The sequence below is a fragment of the Malus domestica genome, chromosome 07 (genome assembly GCF_042453785.1).
Source record: "Malus domestica chromosome 07, GDT2T_hap1".
NCBI lineage: Eukaryota > Viridiplantae > Streptophyta > Magnoliopsida > Rosales > Rosaceae > Malus > Malus domestica.
This window is the reverse complement of record NC_091667.1, coordinates 28,963,298-28,985,969: the sequence shown is the minus strand read 5'-3', so window position 1 is coordinate 28,985,969 and position 22,672 is coordinate 28,963,298. Positions and strand designations below refer to the sequence as shown.

Sequence of the window (22,672 nt, the reverse complement as noted above, 5' to 3'; positions counted from 1 at the left end):
AGGGATTTGATGGATGGTATGAATCGGGGGATGAAATGACCATTTTATCCTCACATGTGACACCCACGTGCATGATACTAATGGAGGAATGACGGAAGTTTCAATTTTGAGTATAAATCCTAACAGACTTAGAACACAAAGGTTTAAATCTGAATTTTTTTTTTACCACAGAAGCTACCTTTCAAATACCTTATGATCTTAGGGACCATTTATCCAATTAGGTTTAGAAAAAGTGTGACTAGACGTATTGAGTACGTTGTTGGAGATTTTGTTTGTTTATCTATTTAATCATTGTCCAAATTGTGGTCTTGGTCCCAAATTGACACCACGTCAACTATCAAAGAAAAAATTCCATGCGGAGGCAGTGTTCTAAAAATCAGTCTAGGCGGCCGTCTAGGCGTTCCACGGTGGCCACCCATCGCAATTAACATAGTCGGAAGAAAAATCAGCAAAGAGATTAAGCGAGCGTCGAGGCTGCCTAGGCGGGTGATTGGATGGCCTAGGTGGTGGTCTGGGCGTTTCAGATATTTTTTGCGCATCAGCTAGTTCTCTTTATGGGTTCTGGTTTTGCATTTCAAACCACTTTCAACGAGAGGAAGAAGAAAGAGAAATAAGTTTATCTCTCTTCACATTCACAAGACATCAGACCACCCAACCTTTTTGTTTAATTGTTTTTTAAATTGATTCCAATGGAATTGGGAAATGCAACTAACATAAACATATATTAAATATTCATGTGGTGCGCCCCACCTTCCTTTTCTGTTGCATATTATCCTACTTAAAAAAATGTTTTCAACATACTACAAATTTACACTACATATTTTGTCTTTTCTTTTAAGTTCACTATATATTTATAATCTTTGAAAATATTTAGTAAGTACTACAAACTTATAGTTCCTTAAACTTTCATCTCATATTATCAAATTCACCAAAATATTAATAATATAAAATAATATACTCAAATCCGCCTTGTCCGCCTAGGCGCTAGGCTCCAGCTTACCGCCCAACTAGCCCCTAGCGTCTTTTAGAACTTTGCTTGTTGTATATGTGTCATCCTACAATACTCTTCACTATAGTTATATGGCATATATGTTTAATGTGTTTTTAAATTTTGCACTTGTTGGATACTCTTTTTACATTTTATCATTCTTTTATTATCTTATCCATGAATTTCATACAAGGATAATTTTTTGAAAGTGTCAAACAATGGACGGTCTCTCGATCTAGTGCTAAAGCGTAGTATTAGGCTCTTGCCTTTGCATGTGCTGATTCTATTTGGATAATGGGTCTTTTGCATGAGCTTCGTGTACTAGTCTTTGAGCTAGTACTGATGCATTGTGACAATTTGAGTGCCACATATATGGTTGTTAATCCGGTCTTTCATGCTTGCACGAAGCACATTGATTTGGATTATCATTTCGTCCGAGAACGTGTTGCTTCAGGGACTCACCGTGTTCACTTTGTTCCTTCTGTTTCACAACTATCTAATCTTTTTACGAAAGGCTTGTCGAAGACGCGTTTTCAGTCCTTGTGTTCCAAACTTGTCCCTTCTCCGGCGTCAAGTTTGCGGGAGAGTGTAGACAAGGGTAGTCAGGATGCGATTTCATCACAAGGCAGTTAGGATGAGTTGTTATCATTTAATTGTATAGCTGCTACAGGACCCCTATATTATGTAGACCTCTCGGTGTATAAAGCCTTGTAAAGTTTACCTAACATTTAATGAGAATCTGAAACTTCACACTCTCAACAATCAATATCTGTCTCCCCTATCCACCACCATACTCTCTCCTGATCCTTGCCTCTCATCCACTCAAAAACCCAGCCACCAAAACCCATGAAATGATAAACTATTGTCTGAAGCTTCCCTCATCTACGCCTGCAAATTTTGATAGGGCATTCACGATATACCATGCCTCAGACCACTAACCCATTGAAACCTGTCCCCCCTTCCACGCCATAACCAAATCCTTCTCCAACTAAATAGCCAACCTATAATCATTTCTCTAGCCGGCCCCCAACCCCATCCTCATCTAGGTTTTCAATCAATCTCATCCAACCTAAACCCTAAAACCCAATAATATTTTGGTGCCAATCTATGTGGATGACCGTGGGTGTCCATAAGTTTCTCCATTGAAGCGGTTATGGTAGCTGATGGTGGTGCGGCATGTACATGTCAGCTAGCCATATATAAATAGGGGTCTAAAAGTGTTCTTATAAAAGGATGTATACGTCATTAACATTTTTATTAAAAGGTGAGAGGGAAATAGGATAATGGGATAGGTTTGGTAGCACTCAATATTTAATATTACGAGGAGAACTCTCTTAGAAAAGGGTAATACTAGAGAGATTAAATTTGAAAACTAAATGATGTGTCACCAATAGAAATAAGCATGCTTATCAACGTTTAAGTAATAAATTAATCATCAACAAATTAACGTCATTTAGTTTACAAAATTCAGTCTACAAATTTAGTTTCCCTAGTATCATCATACTTGGATATTCACCGGGAGTACAAAAAAAAATGACTCTTTGAAGTGCCCAATTAAATTTTTACACCTGTCATGTCCCAAACATCAGATATGCTCACACACAAACACCCTTCTTCTTCATCAGTGTCAACCCCTCAGTTCTCTGTCCACTCTGACCGTTTCTCTCCGACTACCACAACCCTAATTCCTTTTATTTTCCAGCGACCACCTCCGATTCTAATTTCTCCGGCAACTGCGAATCGACAACCTCCCGCAATGTACGTTGTCGTTGCCCGCCGATCTTATCTTTTTGCAGCCCCCCGATGGACGCCCTTGATTTACTCAAATCTGATGTTGTTTGTGGTCATAATCACGATCTTCAAGCCATGGTCAGAAAACAAAATCGCTGGGGTCCTGGGGAGGAAGATGGGGATGTTTGGATGAGTCATTAGCTTTGTTCAAGATTCTAAAAGACGCTAGGTGCTAATCGGACGGTGAACTAGAACTTATCACCTAGACGGCCAGGAGGGGACTAAGCAGGCTAGATGGATTTAAGTAATTTATAAAATATCATATCAATAAGTGTCTATTACACTTAAAAAAACCTATACTTGTAGTTGTAATGTATTGAGAAAATGTAAATAAAGTGTAGTGACCCTATTGAGTTTATTGGGGAAAATAAGACATATAGATTGCATGCAAGCATGCAAAGCATAATAGTACATCAAATATGAGGTTTAATAATAATTTGGGCCCATCAGCTTAAAGCCTATATATCATCACATATTCACTTCTATATACTAAAACTAAAATATAAAAAATAGAAAGTAAAAAAACTGCTTCTTTGAAATTAAAAAAATGCTTCTTTGACTTTTCTACCCTGCTACTTATAGTCTAGCTAGCCCCACAAAAAATTGCAGTGCATTAGTTCTTTTCGTAAATATCGAATCTGAGATCTGGGTTTGAGAAGAAAAAAAAGTATTTTCTCAGGAAAATTCCCCTTTACTTCTATGTAAATTTGTAAAATTGGGTTCGAAATTATTGTTATCTGAGTTTTTTATTGTTGGGTTATGAATCTTTTTATTTGGGTCTATCTGTTTCGGCTTCATAAATTGTTGGGTCTTTTTTTTGATCTGGCGATCGATGAATGGGGAGTACGAAGCTTTTGGGTTTGGAGGATGCACAGAGCTTCTGGGTTTCAAGTCTAAGATGAGAGCCTTTGGGTTTGCGCACAACTTCTAGGTTTTTGGGTTTGCACAAAGCTTCTGGGTTTCTGGGTTCGCAGAGTTTCTGGTTCCGCCTTGCACCACCTAGTACCACCTAAACCCTCCTCGATTTTGTTGACGTTTTGCCCAAAATCGCTACGGAATCTCACCACCGTGCGCTTAGGTAGCTGCTTGGCCGATTTTTAGAACATTGGCTTTGTTTGGTTACAAGATTTATAAAACTTAAGCTTTAGCAAGTGTCTTACTTACATTGGGCCACTTCAAAGGGTAAGTATTTTGGGTACTCTCTAGCGAGTACTCAAGTATTGTGTAGTTTAGTTTGTTAAAAGCATTATTGTTCTTGCATTTGAGGTCTCGTGTTCGATTTCCTATCTATGTAGTAGTAGTTTAGATTATTCTATTTTGTAAAAAACAAAAGATACACACCTTTTTATTTTTCTCTACACACCATTGTTTAATTATGTCAAACATATATTTGCTTGATTTATTCAATTTGAGAGAGAGAGAGAGAGAGAGAGAGAGAGAGAGAGAGAGAGAGAGAGAGAGAGAGAGAGAGAGAGAGAGAGAGAGAGAGAGAGAGAGAGAGAGAGAGTCAAAGGGCCAAAAATAGTGTGTTAAGGTCATCTCCAACCGATAGCTGGCCAGATGGCTCGTTTTAGCCCTCTGGCCCTCCAAGATTCTCCAAGATATTAATATTTTAATGAACAGTACAGGGCCATATTTGCCTCCGTCTCCAACCGAGGGCCAGAGGGCCAGAGGGCTCGTTTTAGCCCTGTCACAAAAAACCGTCTCCAACCGAGGGCCAAAGGGTCATAGGGCCAAACATAATTTATTATTTAAAAACTACAATTTAAATTCAAATCTAACGGCTAGGTGACGTCAACATGATGTCAGCTAGCCGTTGGTAGTTGACATCATGCTGACGTCAGCTAGCCGTTGGATTTGAATTTTTTTTGCTATAAATAGGGTGGATATTGGGCTATAATTCACACAACTTTAAATTCAATCTATTTCAATTCAATCTCTTGCAATTCAATCTCTTTCAATTCAAGTTTGCAATGAATTCCAACTTTGGATCTTCATCCAATTCCAATTGGGGGTCCTCATCCAATTCCAAATTGGAAACAAAATGGGCGCAAAATGAGACGAGAAGATGAGGAGTCTGATGAAGAAGCTGAAGTAAGGCGTAACACACAAAACAGGTCAAGAAGGGTATATTGATGGAGAGTCCGATGATGACCAAGAAGATCCAAATAGGTCAAGAAGGGCTCTAGCAAAAATATATGATGGGCCTAATTTGCCTTTCAATCCAAGAACTGGTAGTATCTCTATAAATGAGTATATGAGGCGCTATAGAATGATACGTTCTCGTGCCACAAATACGTACCTACAACAGGATCTTGTTGCACATCTTTGGGCCAAAAGAAGCATGGAGTAGGCTTTTAAGTTTTATGTTGTTAAATGTTTTTAAAAATGTTGTTTAAGTTTCATGTTGTTAAATATTTTTTTATGTTGTATAATTTGTATGTTGGTTAATGCTATTTAATGTTATTTCATATTGTTTAATGTTGTTTCATGTTACTTAATTTAATTTAATGTTGTATAAATGGCCTAGGAAAAAAATAGAATTGAAAAAAATTATGAAACAAATTTTGTGAAAAATAGAAGTTATAGGAAATAAAATATGAATCAAATTTTGTAAAATAGAAGTTATAGGAAAAAAATTGAATTTAAAAAAAAATTGAAACAAATTTTGTAAAATAGAATTGAAAAAAAATATGAAACAAAATTTGATTAATATGAAAAGGAAAAAAAAAAGGGAAAATAAAAAGTTTAAAAAAAAAAAAAAGGCCTAATAATACAACGGCTACTAGCCGTTGTATTAAAAAACATTCAAACTATCTATTAGTGTCGGTTATAACCGACACTAATAGTAGAACTATTAAAAAAAAAAAACCTGTTTAATGCTGTCGGTTTTAACCGACAGCAATAGAAAACATTAAAAAAAAAAATAAGCCAGCCCGGGGCTGGCTGGCTGGCCGAAAGCAGCCAGCCCTCCAGCCCTCTCCGATCCCGTGGGGCCCTCCCAGATTCCAGAGCCCTCTGGCCTAGCCCTCGATTGGAGACGGTTTTAGGGATATTTTCGACCCTCTGGCCCTCTGGACCTTTCGGTTGGAGATGGCCTAAATCATCTCTCATATAATATATTTGTCCCTACAACACTGCTTTCGACTTAAATCGAAAGTAGAATTTCCTTCAAATTATATACAAGTGAGAGGGTTTAAATTCATAGATCACGTGTGATATCAAATTTGACATTTTGCACGAATTTTATAAATCTCTCTAGCCCTTTGTTCCTATATTAGAGAGAGTGTGTTTATGAGGCTTTTGCTTGTCTTTACCAACGTGCTTATTATACTTAGAAGTGGGCATAAAAATCATAAAACAGCTAAACTGAATCGAATTGTGACAAAATAAACCGTAAAATTTGTAATATTAATAATTAAGCGACACCAACCTAATATCACATCGCTTTGTTCAGTCAATTGATGCAAAAATTTCTTATGTAAGACTAAATAATTTTATAGTGCGACTAGACAAGAAATAATTGAATATTGTCACATCAGTTAATATTTATAAAGTGGGTGTCTCAAGTACTCGTATGAATGTTCACTTAGCTAATTTTTTTTTTCTTTGTTTTTGTTTTTTAGTAAAATGTATGATGATGTATATTAGAAAAAGTCAATTATTTTATGTAATCAGCTTAGTTTAAGTGCTATGGGTAGCTTTATTTATTGGCTTGAGCGTGTTCGTTGTTGCTTTTGTTGATACTTTGCATTTTGCACATGTTTTGTTTATAAAATTTGTGTTCACCAAAAAACAAAACCAAAAAAGATACCATACTTTGAACTATTCTTGGTAATCGTTAAACTGAGGCAGGGTCAATGTTAACTTTAACGATGCACATGCTTTGCTAGTTCTAATTTGAAACAGACCAATTTGTAGTACATGTTGCACTAATTTATGTAAATGTTGTTGGAAAATATTAGTTTTAGGTATTTTAATGTTTTTTTATTGGACTTATCATTTTAGCATTAAGGTTTCGTTTCCTTGTCTACTAGAGTTATTTTAGTTTTTTATATAACTGTCTCAACGAATTTGTAGTATTTTTTCATTAAGATGTGCTATCCACACACCTCTTTTTACTTCTCACACACCCCTTGTTGATTTTTGTCCTTTGATATTCTTCAATTCATCCGATCCGACGGTCGAAAATTAAAAAAATGTGTAAGAAGTAAAAGAGGGTGTGTGGATATCACACCCCTTTTTCATTTTCATTAACATCCTAGCTTTGTAGTCGTTTATTTGTCTGTTAGTTATGTCTACTCAAATTTTCAACTTGGTTTCAGCTTGGTTTTAATCCTTCTAGATTTAATCTGCTTCTTTTATTTGGTATCAATTTGCCTGTCGCCTGCATTCGCTGCCCCACCACCACTGCTGCTCAACCCAAGAACCACAAACTCGGATCGAGTTTGTCCTCACCCTCTGCACTCTCTCCGTCTGCTTGTACCCAAATTCGTTCTACCACCATTGCAATCTGATGAACTTCCGCATCGTCGCCGCTCTGATATGCACTTCACCAGCTGCATCACCACACTATTTCCCGCACTACATCTGCACCCTTTGCACCCCGCTGGTTTTGCACTGGAGTTGCTTTGATGCTGCACTTGTAAACGGAAAAGAAAAGGCAACGAAAGGAAAAGAAAAAAAAAAAGAAAAAAAAAGGGAAAAAAAGGAGGAAAGAAAAAAAAAGAAAAAAAAAAGAGTAATGTTAGGGATTAAACTTGCAAACTAAATGATGTGTTACCCACCAATAAGAAATAAATACGTTAATCAATACTTAAGTAATAGTTCAATCATCAACTTTCATGTCACTTAATTTACAAAATTTAATCTACACATTTAGTCTCTTTTACATTTCTCAAAGAAAAAAAAAGGAGGAGGAAAGGGAGGGAGAAAGTGTTGGAAAATTAGTTATTAGTTTATTTTTGTTTATGGTTTTCTTGTGGAACAATGATATTAGAATTTTCTATATCCTTTAAGGGTTAGGATTTAGGGTTTATTAGAGTTTTCTTAATTATCAACACTCAACAGTATGCAAACAAAATGGAACGAAGTGCAATAATTATTATGCTCTCACATGTTTACAGCTACACAACAAGACTAGCTACTAATTAGGTATGAGTAACATCTGAACATGTTAATTAAAGAAAAAAACTTTCATTACTTAATTAAAAGGGATAACTAAAAGTGAAATAGCTGGTAGCCAAAAATTTAGAAAAAGCAATGTACGCGTGGATTTGCTAGGTTGATGTAGTAAATGGTTGGACCTATTAACCATAGTCATTAATGATGACATGGTTACTTAGTAATGAAGAATATAGTTAGTTGAAATGTGTTGGTAGGTTGTCATAAGGATAAGATTGGTTAGTATAGTTAAAAGGGTATTATTATAATTAAGTTATATAGCTATATAAGGGATTGTATAGCTATCATTTCCTTAAGTTCATTTTGTATACATTTTCTCTAATCAATCAATACAATCTCTTTTGTTTCTCTCTACCAATTCTTTCCCTTCCTTTGTACCAATCTTCATCTTCTGCAACGTAGTTAATATGGTATCAGAGCCGCCAGGCTCACGCCATGGATTCTGGTGGTTACACTTCTCATTAGTTTCATCTATTTCTATTTTTACTCTGTTAGAGATTTCGTTAATTTCTTTGGTCTTCCGCAATCGTTCAGTTCGTTCTGTAGTTTCTGGGTAAATTTTTGTTCTGGGTTGTGATCAGAGATCATAAATTTTCGTTGAGACCTCCCTCTCTCTCAAGGCTCGCGCGATCGATGCGACCTCCTTCTCCGTCGTCTCATTCTTGAAGAAATCGCTCTCCTGAGCAAGAAATTCCAACACCTTCTCCACTAACCCTAGAGGGACGCCTGCGAAGGCTTCGTGGGCGAGCTCTGTTCCTCGTGGCGCCATGGATTCGATAAAAGTTTGAGAATTTGAGCGGAGTCTTTCGATCCTGATTTTTCCGCTGTTATCGTCTTCAAGGGTTGTTGCAGAGGTGCGAAATCAGAGTGTTGGATTCTTCTGGGTTGCTCAGTGTCTCTGTGATTGTTTCAGGTGTTGTTATTCCTTTAATTCGAAGATTATAGTCACTTTTTTATTTCTGGGTTGCTAAATTCTCAAGATGTTAAAGTGGGATCTTTCTGATTGATCTGGGATATATGTGTTGATTTGGGTGTTTGTGTTCATCTGCATATATTGTATTGGATATGGTGATGTGTTGAAATACGAAGTTTTGTAGTCAAGAAAGTGTCAATATTTCCAGAAAGTGTCATTCTTTCTGCATCAAGAACGTGTGGGTACAAGAAAGTGTTATTCTTTCTGCATCAACAACGTGTGGGAGTTTCTACGATTCTGATGATCTGGTGAAGACTTCCGCTGGTTTGGGTGCTGCTTGAAGATTGGGTGTTTGGTGATCTGAAACGGCGCTGTATGGTTGTTTGGAGATTTGGTGGTGCGATTTTGGTAAATCAGGTGAATTCGTTTACTGGTTTTGTTTGTTGCTTATTTCTTGAAGCTGTGGCCTTTGATGTACTTTTGAGATTTAATTGAAGTGAAGATTTGGAGCTTTTTTGGTAGAATCTTGATGTGTTGATCTCTGCAAGTATTAGTTTTTTTTTTTTTTCTTGTATCTTTCCTGCTAGTATCATTCTCTTTGGCTTGTCGATTTAAAGAAGGAAGTGTCATTCTTTCTATGAATCTTGGAGTTTCATTCTCCTAAGTTGCAGTATGATTTGGAGTTTTATTCTCCTTGGGTATTTTTCTATGAATCTTGGAAGAAAGTTATGTTCATGGAGTGTCAGTCTCCTTATTTGGTATCTTTAGTAGAAGTGTGAGATTTGTGTTGTGGTTTGGAGTGTTATTCTCCTTGGTAGATTTAGTTTCTTGGCAGTGTCAACTATGGCTTCTCAGTTCATAGTCGAAAATTTGTTGGGTATGTTCAGACCAAGACCACAAAGCACAGCTCTTTCTCCCGCAACCATCATGTACTTTGGAACATCCTGTGCCATCACAGAACCACCACCGATAAATGAGAAATAGCCAACATGGCAGAATTGATGAACGACAACAGCCCCTGCAGTGTGAGCATAATCTTCCACCACAACATGGCCTGCCAACAATGTATTATATGATGTTGTTTCTGATCTTGCAATCGTGGGCAATATGACAAGATCCCATGATAAGATTGTTATTCCCAACAGTTGTTATATCACTCGACTTCGAAGATCGGTGGATCGAAGTATAGTTTCTTGCATTATACAAGAGCCGTTGCATGAGTGATCGACAAAGAAGAAGAAGTTGGGTGTGGAGAGAAGAAGAGTTTTCTTATGGCTCAATTTTCAAGGGGAAAGGCGGTAATTGGCACCCGATGATATTCATTTGTTTGGGGTTTTCTGCAGTGTTCTTGAAGCATTGCAGACATCTTGGTCTTGCAGTTCCAGATCAGTTTCAACGTTCTAGCTCGTTCAACCTTCACTTGGCTACACCAAGTTCAGTTTGAGGGGGGAGTATTAACCATAGTCATTAGTGATGACATGGTTACTTAGTAATGAAGAATATAGTTAGTTGAAATGTGTTGGTAGGTTGTCATAAGGATAAGATTGGTTAGTATAGTTAGAAGGGTATTATTGTAATTAGGTTATATGGTTATATAAGGAATTGTATAGCTATCATTTCCTTAAGTTCATTTTGTATACATTTTCTCTAATCAATCAATACAATCTCTTTTGTTTCTCTCTACCAATTCTTTCCCTTCCTCTGTACCAATCTTCATCTTCTGCAATGTAGTTAATAGGACCGATACGCTTGATCCCCTTGAGCCAAAGAGTTGGATAACCCCCTTTTGTCCGAGAAACACTACTCATACAATAAGTAGGGTTTTGATATCATATATAAGAGATAGCAGTACTAGTGAAAACCTGTGCCATCTCTCTTCCATCCTCCTCTTCTTCTGTCTTGCCGTTGATCTTGATCAGCCGCTGTTTGTTGTTTTGGCAACAGTAGTAGCAGAAGTACAAGTAGGTTTCATGGATGTGACAAGTAATGTTGGAGATGATGACGGTGGTGGTAGGGTTGGTGGATGGTGGTGGTGGTAGTATGATGACGGCAATGATAAAAGTTGGAGGATTCAAAACTTTAAAATTACCGTTCATCTGTAAAAAAAAAACTTGTTTTTCTCTATGAGAGCATCTTATGATTTTTTCCACGATAGAACATAAGAGAAAGATTACGTAATGATTAGGGTTTAATTATTGAGAATGAGTTTATTGATAATTTTTTTATTATTAATTTTATTTTATACTTGATGGTAATTATGCAATATAATAATAAAGATATTTCATGTTTAAAGTTAAGCTGAGTATAGAAGTTATACGAGTTCATAGAACTTCATACTAAATTTTCCTTCATAGATCTATTAAGCCAGGATGACACATACCATGACAATGACATCATCTCAATTAGTATGTGCTATCTACCTTATTGAGCTTGACGAAAATATATGGTTCTTTATATACTATCTACCTTTTCGAGCTTTACGAAAATGGACAAGGATTGTCTGCCCTCCTTGTTCTCGTACCCTTCCATGCCCTCCTGTTTGTGTGCTCACGGTTAAGCCACGTCAACATTTTATATTACTATTCATTTTTGTCTTATTATCTTTATAAAAAAAAACAATATAAAATGTTGACGTGGCTTAACCATGACCACACAAAACATGAGGGCATGGGAGGGCACGGGAACAAGGAGGGCAGACAATCCTTGTCCTACGTAAATATATGATGCTTGATAAGAACTTACATAAACGTATTTATCATGACATTTTATTTTTGTTATATAATGTTATGTGTAAAATTTTAAAGATGTTTTGCATTATTGAATTGAAATATCACAATAACGATAAACACGTTCTACGCAAATTACTCTTTTATAAATATCACGTGTATTTGTCCAATGCCATTCCAGCCTCTTTGTTTCATTTCACAATTGCTTGAATTACATAACTTGTTTTGCCGGATCAATAACTATGGACAAAAAGTTTGAACTTAAATCTTTTCAAACACCAGAAATTAAGAGAAATAAATAAAGAAGGAAGACCTTATTGTAAATTATGCTCTATCACCGGCTACAAGGACTTCAGAGGAGCAATTCACTATTTTTTTTTTCCAATTCTCCCTTGTTATGTTGGATTGAAGAGTTTTACTTCTTCTTGTATTTCTTCTTACTTTACTAGGTAATCCTTATGCTCGAAGTGATGTATACAGATCCAACCTACCACTCCAAATCCAACCGAACAATATATCATAGTCGAATGATGTGAAATGCTTTCGCGTTACTTATAGCCCATTGAGTATGACATGTATTGAAGAAAGAGGTGTTGGTTGATCTTTTTCCTGAACTTGTAAAGAGCTGTCAATTTTTTATTGCCGATTACTTCCTTAAATTTTTAGAATTGACCAAATTACCCCCTAAGTTTTAACTTTAGCCGATTACCCCCTGAACTTTTATAATTGAAAATTTTCTCCTAAATTTTAAAATTCAAACAAAAAGTGTGCGGAGTGAATTAGCGGAAGAGAAGAAGAAGAAAAAAACAATTATGTTGTCTACATTAGGGATAAAAATATCTTTTTGCAATTATAAAATTAAAGTTCAGGCGAAAAATTTGTTAATTATAAAAGTTTAGGGCGCGTTTGGTACGCGGGACGGGACGGAACAGGGTGGAACGAGGCGTTCCGTCCCGCGTTTGGTACGCCTAAAATGAGTGGGACGAGGCGTTCCACGGGACAAGTTTTTCATGATTTTTGGTTCCACCTCCCACCCCTGGAACGGGTTGTTCCACGTCCGTGGGACAGAAAACTTTAACATTTTAGGACAAAAATGCCCCTTGTCTTTTTCAAAATTTACAGCATCAAAATCAAATAACAAACCCTAAAAACTATTTCTCTTCTTCTCAGCCGCTGTGAACACCTTTGCAACCTCCCTCCTCATCTTCTTCCGTGTAGCCTCTTCACCTCTGCATCTCCCCTTCGTAACCTTCCTCCTCGTCTTCTTCCGTGTAGCATCTTCACCTCTGCATCTCCCCTTCGCAACCTTCATCCTCGTCCTCTTCCGTGTAGCAGCTCTACATCTCCCATTCGCAACTCTTCCGTGTAGCAGCTTTCCCTATCTCTCTCTCCTAGGGCTTCCGATTCTTGATTTGAATTGAAAATATGTCGTTGAGGCCGAACGCGAGGGCGGAGGTCCGCCGGAACAGGTACAAGGTGGCTGTGGGCGGAGGAGGGGCGGCGTCGGAGGGAGGACAACATGGTGGAGATCAGGAAGAACCGTCGAGAAGAGAGCCTCCAGAAGAAGCGCCGCGAGGGGCTTCAACCTCAGCAGTTGTCCTCCAGTCTTCACTCCTCCGGTCTGGATAAGAAGGTGAAACCTAATGTTTGATTTTTGGCTGATTTGGGGGTTTGATTGAATTGATTTGTAGGGTTTGTTAAATTGGGATTTTACTGATTAAGATGAATGTACGCTCTTGGTCACTTTGTGTTTTATTGGATTTGGATTGATTAATTGGTTACTGTGTTTATCAAATACATTCAATTTTAATTCAGGCGTTTAGCTGAAATGGAAGCTAATTTTAGTGCATACGATCGAAATTTATTGCCCGAGTAACTGTCGGTTTTAGGTTTGATTCTTTGGAGAGTTCATCAGACTTAAGAGTTGTGGGTAGGCGATTGTGATCGGTGCGGAAATAGTTTTACTCCTTTGAGCGGTTGTTAGATGCATGCTGATTACTGTAGATGTTGACCGTCATTTATTCATTTCCTTTGTCTTCTTTAACTTGCAGGCTGTTTGGGCACTGGGAAATGTTGCTGGTGATTCCCCTAGATGCCGTGATCTTGTACTTGGTAATGGGGCTTTGCTTCCATTGCTTTCGCAGCTTAATGAGAATGCAAAGCTCTCTATGCTGAGAAACGCAACTTGGACACTGTCAAATTTTTGCAGGGGCAAACCACAGCCTCCATTTGATCAGGTTAGGGTTTTTTAGTTATGTTTAACTTGAAAGATTCTGAACTTAGTCATTTAGGTGTTATATGGCTTTGGTAGTACCGTCTGTTGTAATATGTTGGCAACATAGGTCCTATTGTAGGGAAGTCAATTCAGGTTGTGTCCATACCAAGAATGGCTGTTTGAGTTTTTTATTTTCTATTTTTGTTTCAGGTTAAGCCTGCCCTTCCAGCTCTTGCTCGTTTGATTCATTCAAACGATGAAGAAGTTTTGACTGATGCTTGTTGGGCTCTTTCTTATCTTTCTGATGGTACAAATGACAAGATCCAAGCTGTTATTGAATCTGGAGTGTGCCCCCGGCTTGTTGAGCTTTTAATGTGGGTGCTTACAGTTCCCTGTTCGTATTTCTTCCCTTATTGTTATGTTCTGAAAATTCTGACCTTCCTAAGCATTGTTCCAGGCATCCATCCCCTTCTGTTCTCATTCCTGCTCTCCGCACAGTTGGAAATATTGTTACTGGAGATGATATGCAAACTCAGGTTGTTTGCTCTTTGGCTTTTTAGTTGTCTTGTTTCCCACATAGATGTTTATAGATGATATGTGGCTCAGCATGTTATTCTCTCTTTGGTTGCCCCTATAGAGAATGGTGAACATCTTTGCTCTCTAGACAGATGAAATGGAGCTAAAGGGGGAACAATTGTAGTTGGGCATAACAGAATTTTAAGTTTACTTGAATAACAGACAGATTTTCCCTTTGCCGTTGTAACATTTCTGTTTCTGCATTTGGATTTAATGAGCTGTTGTTTCTTCCTAGGTTATCATCCAACATCAAGCTCTTCCTTGCCTGCTGAACCTAATCAATACAAATCAAACCCACATTTAAGAATAATGACGACAAGCATGTTAATGAATAATGAATTTAAGTAAAAATCAGCTATACAAAGTATTACCTGGGCATAAAGCTTATTTTGCGATACATAAAACAATTCCAATCCAAATTCAACAAGGGCAGTTACATCTTCCAAGGATACTTCACTTTTCGCCTTGACGAAACTGCATAACAAATTATATATCCAACTTGGCAACTTCAATATGATTTTACAGTAACACTAACACATTCATTGCTTACAAAGCTCGAGTATATTATTGAAATGATGAACAAAAGTAATTCGGATTTTCAAATTTAACAAAAAACCAATTTAAATAAGCAGAATTTAAAACAAACCCAACAGCAAAACAAGAAAATAGTTCAGAAAAACCATAAATTTAACGAAAATATACAGAAAGAGAGTAAATTGAGTGAACTCACAGGTCGATAACAGAAACCCATTTGAGAGTAGCATAGACGGATTCAGGGTCGTCGGGTTTGTACGAGTTCTTGACGGAGGAGACGACCCAGGAGAAGGACTCCTTCTCTTTCTTCGACTCCTCGGCCACCGGTGGAGGCAGCCATGCATTGTAGAGATGCATACTTTTGCAGGATTTGCTCTGCGATTGGTGATCCGAATAGAAGGGGTGGCGATGAGTGTGGTGGGTGAGAGAATAGAAGGGGTGGCGATGAGTGTTGGGTTTGGAGGGTGAGAGAAGAGAGTGGAACGAAGAAGAAGCAGCAGTGGCGATGTTCTGTGCGTAAGAAGGGTTTTGGGTATTTTAGTCATTTTAATCTTTTGGTTCCGTTCCGTCCATGTGTTACCAAACGCAAGATGGAACAACCGTCCTGTTCCGTCCCGCGCGTACCAAACATAACACAGAACATCCGTTCCGTCCCGTCCCGTCCCGTCCCGTCCCATCCCGTCCCGTCCCGTCCGCGTACCAAACGCTACCTATAGCCCATTGAGTATGACATGTATTGAAGAAAGAGGTGTTGGTTGATCTTTTTCCTGAACTTGTAAAGAGCTGTCAATTTTTTATTGCCGATTACTTCCTTAAATTTTTAGAATTGACCAAATTACCCCCTAAGTTTTAACTTTAGCTGATTACCCCCTGAACTTTTATAATTGAAAATTTTCTCCTAAATTTTAAAATTCAAACAAAAAGTGTGCGGAGTGAATTAGCGGAAGAGAAGAAGAAGAAAAAAACAATTATGTTGTCTACATTAGGGATAAAAATATCTTTTTGCAATTATAAAATTAAAGTTCAGGCGAAAAATTTGTTAATTATAAAAGTTTAGGGGGAGTAATTGGCTAAATTTAGTTTATAAAGAAATTGACAGCTCCATACAAATTCGAGAGAAAAATCAACAAATATCTCTCGAAGCAATTTTTGATAAGAAAGTTTGGATTTGTAAGTTATCATTAAATTTGTTCATATTTCTTTAAAAAATTAGTCTAAAAATTAAGAGTAATACTAGATAGACTAAATTTATAAATTAAATGATGTGTTACTAATAAAAAATAAACACATTAAGGGTAATGATAGAGAGACTAAATTTTTAGACAAAATTTTGTAAACTAAATTACTCAAGCGTTGGTAAATGTGTTCATTCATATTGATGATACATCATCTAGTTTGTAAATTTTCTTTACAAATTTAGTCTCTCTAACATTATCCGCACATTAATTAACACTTAACTGATAATTCAATTATCAACTTCTATGTCATTTAATTTACTAAATTGAATTTGAATATTTAGTTTTTCTAGCATTACACAAAAATTAATTTACCTAGCATTATCCTTTACTAACATGGTCTCTTTTGTTCACATTACTTTTGGCCAATTTGGTCGTGGGGACGGACATAATTGGAAATTGATCATTCTTGTCCGAGTTTTAAAAATTCTGAATGATTCTTCGGTGAAGCTGTTTAATTTGAGTGGGTGTGTTTGTGGTTAAATTTTGAGATTTATATTTATGATTAAACAGATTTAGAAATTTAATGGTAATAAAGTGGTGACTGTTATCGTCATTTTAAGGTGATTGAGCTAAAATACTTTGCAGTATGATTAGTTCAGTTTTAACGGAAGGCAGAAGACTCGAGAGGACGATGCCTAACTTTTTGACTATTTAGAGTGATTGGGATATAAACAGTCGACATATATTTCTTTCTTTGATCTTCAGGTAGGATAATAAATAGACGACATATACGTCGTACTCGAACAAGATTCGTAATAATGGATTGGTGATGACCGCTCACCTATTTTAGGATTGCCGCATAACCAAAATGAGTGGAAAGCTGGTACTAGGGGTGGGCAAATGGGTACAGGAATCGCGGGTTGGGACGGGTAATCAAGGTCCGGGACGAGTACGGGCCGAGTCTTAATTTTGTAAAAACAGAACGGGACGGGGCGGGGCGGGCCTTTGAAGTTTTAGGTTCGGGCCGGTTCCAAAAATATAAGAACCGCGGGTACTCAGACCGGCCCGTTTGTATTACAATGGACGAACGAGATTTAAGATATCATCTCTCAATCCAATCCCAATCGTTAGTTTCAACCCTAGCCAATTCCGCCTCCCGAGTTCCAGAATCACCCTCAGTCTCTCGGACTCTCAAACTCTCCATGTCCCTTCCATCGACTCCAACTCTCAGACTCTCACTCACACTCACAGTGCTCACTGCTTACCGCCGTCGGGACCAACACAACACCACCACCTCCGCCGTCGCGACCCAACCACCATCGAGCTCTAACTCTCAGACTCTCACAGCGCTGTCACGACCAACACAACGGCACCACCTCCGCCGTCGCGACCACACCACCATCGAGGAACACTGCTACCACCAGTGGTCTAGTACCACTACCAACCATCATCCCTCTAAAATTTTGGTAATTTTGAATTAGGTTTTATTATTAATGTGAAATTGTGAGTATCTGGTGTAGGGATTTTAGGGGTTTTAATTTAGAATTTGTAGATTGATGATTGAATCTTGTTGCCACCATTTCGGATTTTCTTAAAATTTGAATTGCATTGTGGATTGATGATTGATCTGTTGCCACCATTTAGGCAGTGTAGGATATAGATATATAGCTATACTCTTATTTCCAAGGACCCCAAAAGTCATAGCTTGCAAGCAGAAAACCCTAATCGCTCTGCGATTTTGCATTCTGGGTTTTGTTTTGCTTTGCTGGGTTTTGAGTTTCTCTCTCTTCTGGTGGGTATCTCTCTCCATCTTCTTCGTACTGTTTGTTCAGGTTTAGGCCTCTGATAGGCCTCAATGTGCTTGCTATATGAAATCCCACTTACTATGGAGCTCTGAAATGCTCGTTCTAGCAGTGGGTCTTCTTCTTTCTTTGATTTTTCTTAGTCTCTGTAAACTTATGGATTTTTGTGGGTTTCAGAGAACGATTGGCATTTTGCTTTTTTTAAGATTTTGGTTATGGTATTATTCCCACTAAAAAGCTCTGATATGCTCATTACACTACAAAGCGATTTTCAAAGCTCTGATTCTGATATGCTTATTGTCCTTCCCTTTCATTTCCTCTGCAAAAAATAACATCTAATCCATTGGTGGAGCAGCTATCCTGTTAGCTTGAACATTGACAAAACCTTAGCTAGTTTTCTCATACTGCATGAATTTGAAGGGTGACACTCACACACCCAAGCACAGATTAATTAACTTAATGTGTAGCAGATGAATTACACATTAAACTGGTTTGCTACTGCAGATTGTTACTTGTGCTCGAGAGTCAGACTCTTAACGAGTCGTAGCCATAAGCTGGACTTGATATTTGTACATTTTCAAACCTTGTATATAGGACTGCAAATATATTACCTATGTCCTTCAGTTACATGATAAATTTATCTTAAAGAGTTTGAGTTTTAACTCATAATTGATGTAAGGGGATCTTCCTCATTGCAGGAATAAGGGGATCTTCTTCATTGCAATTGATGTAAACAAGCCACTTTTAGATCAAGGACCCTTTAATGTTGTTTTGCAATCTCTTCAAATTTTATTTATTTTTTTCAAAAAAAAAAAAGAAAAGAAAAGGGACATGTGGACCCGGCCTGAACCGGCCCGTATCAATCGGGCCAGGTAAGGTTCGGTTCCTATATTAGACAATGTAATTCCCGACCCGGCTCGGCCCGTTTCCTTTGAACCCAGGTCCGGTCCCTTCAAAATTAAGCCCGGCCCGGCCCGTGCCCACCCTTAGCTGGTACCACCTCACCAACCACACCAGTGTTTCACTATGAAAAAGTTTCTTTCTTATAATATTTTTCGAATGTTCTAAAAATTCTCATTGCCTCATATGCGACTTGACACTAAGCAGTTAGTCATCATTCTCAATTAATCTCAAAAAATTTGAAAATTAAGAAATTGCATTTAGACATGTTAATGCACTCGTTTAGCCCACCCAGACCTCGCCTGATTAGCGTTTAACGCTTTTTAGAACTTTAACTCTATGTTTTAACTATTCTATTCTTCCATAAGGCGCCGATATGAGTTAGGTAAATTTGCTAGAGGCGAAATTTAAATCCCTTCCTCCATCATTTTCATAAAAACGCCGGAAATGAAATTGTAGTGTAAGAAAGGAAACTACTTTGCTAAATGACATAATCCACATGAATAAAATAATTATTTTAACAAGCCCATAGCATTTGGAAATGGATCTTCTTCGGATCCCTTCCTCCTAATCCATCAAATCAGAGAATCCATGCTGTTGAAAATTGATCAAACAATTACAAACAGAGGTCTACTTTAAAAGTTATAATAACTTCAACCGTTTGATCAATTTTCAACGACACAAATTCTCTGATTTGGTGGATTAGGAGGAAGGGATCCGGGAGGATCCCTTTCCATAGCATTTGATGCTTGTGAGTTAAGCGGGTCACATATGAGCCATGACCATATGACTGTTCAAAGGACGTGTCGTTCATCATTTTACACATAATGTATGCTTTGGTTGTGAGACTGACATGTGTGCTTGTTTTGGGTTTATGCATGTACCACTCGAAAGATGCAGTTCTTGAAGGAGGAATTCTATTCAACAAGGCCTATGGAATGACTGCTTTCGAGTACCATGGTACTGACCCTAGATTCATCAAGGCCTTCAACCGGGGAATGGCTAACCACTCTACCCTTACCATGAAGAAACTTTTGAGATCTCCAAAGGCTTTGAGGGCCTCACATCCATTGTTGATGTTGGTGGTGGCACCCACGCTGTCGTTAACATGATCATTTCTAAGTACCCCTCGATTAAGGGTATTAATTTCGATTTGCCTCATATCATGGAAGATGCTCCCTAATATTTTGGTATGTTCTTCAATTCTAATAATGTTTGTAGTACAATTACTTAAAAAACATTCACCTTTACCTCGATCTTTCTCAACTTTGATTTCTCCTCCTCAAATATTGCTTATGTTTGTACTATTTATCCTTTATCCTGATGAATATGAGATCTATGGATGTTTGATATAGGTGAAGAGCATGTTGGAGGAGACATGAGCATGTTGGAGGAGACATGTTTGTAAGTGTTCTAAAGGGAGATGCAATTTTCGTGAAGGTGAGTTATTATGTATCAAAAAGAGAGTCGATGACTATTTTGTAGTAATATCAATTTCTTATTGAAGAAAGTTGAGGTTCCACCATAATATCAATTGGCAATATAGGGAGTAGTCTAAACTCTTATAAGTCTGTGTCATGTCTCTCCTCCCATTAATGTGAGACTTATTCTCAACACGTCCCCTCACATGTGGTGAATTTTCAAGTCTAACACGTGAACAACACATTGGCATGACGTGGGCCGCATGTCCCTCCTCCCATTAATGTGAGACTCATTCTCAACACGCCCCCTCACGTGTAGCGAATTTTTAAGTCTAACACGTGGACAACACATCAGCGTGATGTGGGCCGTGTGTGGCTATTAGGCTTTAGCCGTGGGACAACATGCTCTAATAACATAAAAAAAAGTTGAGGTTCTACCATAAAACCAATTGGCAATATAGAAAGTAGCACAACCCTTTATAAGCCCGTGTAAGATCCCTCCTCCTATCAATGTGTGACTCATTCTCAACACTTAAGCTTAGTTTCTTAATATATTTGGAACTACTATCAAATTGCGTATGCAATCTCACAGTGGATATGTCACGAATGGAGTGACGAGCATTATTTGAAATTTTGAAGAACTGCTATACCGCGCTACCCGACAATGGGAAGGTGATTCTTGCTGAATGTGCTGTCTTCCAGTAGCTCCGGACAGCAGCCTTGCCATCAAGGGAGTTGTCCATATCGACGTGATCTTGTTAGCTCACAACCCCGGCGGAAAAGAGAGGACGGAAAAGGAGTTTGAGGCCTTGGCTAAGGGATCTGGATACCAAGGCTTCCGAGTCATCCGCTCCGCTTTCAACACCTATGTCATTGAGTTTCTTAAGAAGAATTGAGTATAACTTTGCCAGTGGTATGCTGCTATCTCCATCCATATTGTTTGGTTTCTGATATGGTGATCGCATCTGGAATTTTCACCATAAGTAGATTTTCATATGTTACGAAAAAATAGTTATAATAAAGTGATTTTATGTTGCTTGTATGTCATAAATTTGGATTCATACCCATCCAATGGGGTCTAAAACATGAGAAATCTGGTGTACAGTAGACTGATCACGTGTAAGTGCTGCCACGAACACAAAATATTCAGGACCTTATGTATTTCTCATCACCCAAGCTTACCTGTCAATAGAGATCAAAATGTAAATTAAATTGATCGTGAGTGAGATTTTCTCAAAACGTAAGTTCGTTCAAAAGAAAAAACGTTGTGCTTACAATGTAATTGTAAATTCAAAATTATTGGATGATGCATGCCCTAAGTAATGGGATTTACAAAGTGTGTGGCATCGAGCCGTTACCCATATTGATAGAGCAAGGCTTTCAGTAGCTTCATTCTTCTGCCCTGAAGACGATGCTCTGATAAGCCCAGCAAAAACTCTCACAGAGAATGGATATGTAGCCATATATAGAGGCTACACTTACACTGAGTATTATAAGAAGTTTTGGACTCGGGACTCCAAGAAAGGACATTGTTTGGACATTTCAAGACCCATGGTTGATATTCATGTAAAGAATCAGCTTTTACGGTTTCAATTTTAAGGTATGATATGATAATTATTATGTGAATATGATTAAAGAATCGATGAAAAAACCTCATTTCTTCAATTTTCTTTAGCTTTGTTTGAATTTCAACAATTGGATAGTATTCGAGTTTGAATTCACTATCTGATACTTATAACCTAAAGTCAAAGATCCAAAATGCTATTTTTTTTACTTAAGTAATCAACCCTCAACAAAAAAGATTAAAGTTAATAAAATTGATGGCGAGTGTATGGTTTTTCAAAACATTGCACTTTAAAAAATAGAAGTCATACATAATAATATTTTTGTATTATATGTGTCTGGAGAAGATAACTTTCTTCCAAAAAAAAGAGACTAGGTTCCCATAGCTGTATCTGATCGCCCGTCTGCATGTTCAAAATATTAGATGAGACGTGATCGGTGACGTGATCCCCCTCGATTTCTCAAACCAAAGCCAATGTATAATGAATTAGGATTCTCTCTCATCATTTTTTTCATCTATTTTCATCATTTCCTCTCACGTTATCTTTTTTTATCTTTCTCTTAATATAAAAATGCACCCATTGACATTAATATATAGTAATATTTGATGTCAAGAAATGTTCAACCTTTTCACTGGATCATTGAAATGTGAATTTTCATTTGGTGTGATCAATGGGCGGAGCTAGAAATTTTTCACCGGATGGGCTAGCTTAAAGATTTAAATCTTTATAAACAAAGAAACTTGATACAATATTTTTTACAATATCAGCTAGCTTAAGAAATTTTTCACAAGATGAGCCAAGAACTTTCGTTATTCAAACAAATTCAAACTTGTACATGTATAAGAAGCGATGAGAAAAAAGATGTGAGAAAAAAAGATA

At 37.5% G+C, this 22,672-nt stretch overlaps 2 long non-coding RNA genes and 1 pseudogene across 3 annotated transcripts; 2 read left to right on the top strand and 1 right to left on the bottom strand.

The window, feature by feature from the left end:
- Positions 1–12,877: 12,877 nt before the first annotated feature.
- On the top strand, positions 12,878–14,778 carry LOC114826120 (importin subunit alpha-1a-like; annotated as a pseudogene).
- Positions 14,779–17,024: 2,246 nt separating this feature from the next.
- Positions 17,025–20,335, top strand: LOC103410395 (uncharacterized). The gene is made up of 3 exons (XR_011582884.1): positions 17,025–17,571; positions 19,702–19,997; positions 20,163–20,335. It is a non-coding gene; the product is annotated as an uncharacterized lncRNA (long non-coding RNA).
- A 500-nt stretch (positions 20,336–20,835) lies between these two features.
- On the bottom strand, positions 20,836–21,769 carry LOC139197452 (uncharacterized). 2 transcript variants are annotated; one of them, XR_011582885.1, is made up of 3 exons: positions 21,504–21,769; positions 21,293–21,410; positions 20,836–21,193 (listed from the first exon to the last, which is right to left on the bottom strand). It is a non-coding gene; the product is annotated as an uncharacterized lncRNA (long non-coding RNA). The 2 variants fall into 2 exon arrangements; XR_011582886.1 differs by having other exon boundaries at positions 21,587–21,769.
- Between the last annotated feature and the right edge of the window lie 903 nt (positions 21,770–22,672).